The sequence below is a fragment of the Rhinopithecus bieti genome, unplaced genomic scaffold (assembly GCF_001698545.2).
Source record: "Rhinopithecus bieti isolate Rb0 unplaced genomic scaffold, ASM169854v2 scaffold_42347, whole genome shotgun sequence".
In the NCBI taxonomy this organism is placed as follows: domain Eukaryota; kingdom Metazoa; phylum Chordata; class Mammalia; order Primates; family Cercopithecidae; genus Rhinopithecus; species Rhinopithecus bieti.
Window position 1 is genome coordinate 126,609 of NW_016817159.1, and position 1,693 is coordinate 128,301.

Below are 1,693 nucleotides of genomic sequence, written 5' to 3' on the forward strand. Positions count from 1 at the left end.
CTTTTGGTCCTTTAATACAGTCACAGTTATTAGTACTTTATTTGCAGCTTGTATATATATAAATATAAAAGTACATGAACTGATTTGTAGGACCCTTCTGGGAGAAATTTCCTGGCATGTACGTACCAGGAAAAAGACCAACTCACCATGTCTCCTCTCTTGGCTGCAGCCTCTTCCACTGTTTCTTCTTCAGTTCCACCAAGTGGTTATTGAATGCTGCTGTGTGTTAGGCATCAGTAGGTAATAGGAATGTAGTTGATGGAAACTAGACAGTTTTCCTTTGTGTTCTTTACAAATCACATAAATAAAAATAAAATTACAATTAGCATAAAGACTATAAGCATGAAGTGTTAATGCATCGTACCAAAGAATGTATAAAAGGGAGAATAGATCATGTTAGATATTAAGGGACACCTATTTTTTTGTCTCAACTATCAAATCTACTAAAGATTAGGTAGTAAGAAATTTGGTTAATTTTACTCTGTAGAAATAATGCTATAGGTTCCAGATTATAATTGTGCTAAAAAATTAATGCTGGATTAAACTAAGTGTGTTTTGCAGTCTTTCAGTTAATAAGAATTAGAAAACCAAGCAGAAAATAATTTGCTTCTTTTTTATCACTCTTCTTTTTTTTTTTTTTTTTTTGATATGGAGTCTCACTCTGTTGCCCAGGCTGGAGTGCAGCGGTGAGATCTCGGCTCACTGCAACCTCTACCTCCTGGGTTCAAGTGATTCCCCTGCCTCAGCCTCCTGAGTAGCTGGGACTACAGACACGTGCCACCATGCCCAGCTATTTTTTTTTTTTTTTGTATTTTTAGTAGAGATGGGGTTTCATCATGTTAGCCAGGATAGTGTCTATCTCCTGACCTCATGATCCACCTTCCTTGGCCTCCCAAAGTGCTGGGATTACAGGCGTGAGCTACCACGCCCAGCCCTTCGTTCTTATTTTAAGAAATACCTCACGATATTCTGTTAGATCCTTCTGGTATATCTTTTCTAAAACAATTAAATTCTCTCAATTTGTATTTTATATTATACACATAGCAAAATTAAGCAAATAAAAATCATTGGAATGTTTTAGGTATAGCAGTTTGAAATTATTTTTCACATTAATTAATAACACAGAGATCAATTTTTACCCAGTTAATAGGAAAACACCAAACAAACAAAACCCCTTTTCTTAACTTAAACTACTTGATAGAAAACATTACTAAATTATTGTGTTTTTTCCTTTTCTGTAAAGCTTTGCTTGATATAATCACAGGACTCTTATTTTTATAACCATTTTATTTATTTAATTCCAATTCTGGATCAAGCAGTGTGTTATATGTTATATGGTAACAGACAAGATAACCAGAATCTCTGCCACTGCAGAACATATAAAGTCTGGGGCCAGGCTAGGCGTGGTGGCTCACACCTGTAACCCAAACACTTTGGGAGGCTGAGTCGGTCTACCACAGGAGTTCAAGACCAGCCTGGCCAATGTAGTGAAACCCCATCTCTACTAAAAATACAAAAATTAGCCAGGAATCATGGCACAGGCCTGCAATCCCAGCTACTCGGGAAGCTGAGGCAGGAGAATTGCTTGAACCCAGGAGGTGGAGGTTCCAGTGAGCCAAGATTGTGCCACTGCACTCCAACCTGGGTGACAGAGGCAAACTGTGTCTCAAAAAAAAAAAAAAAAAAAAAAAAA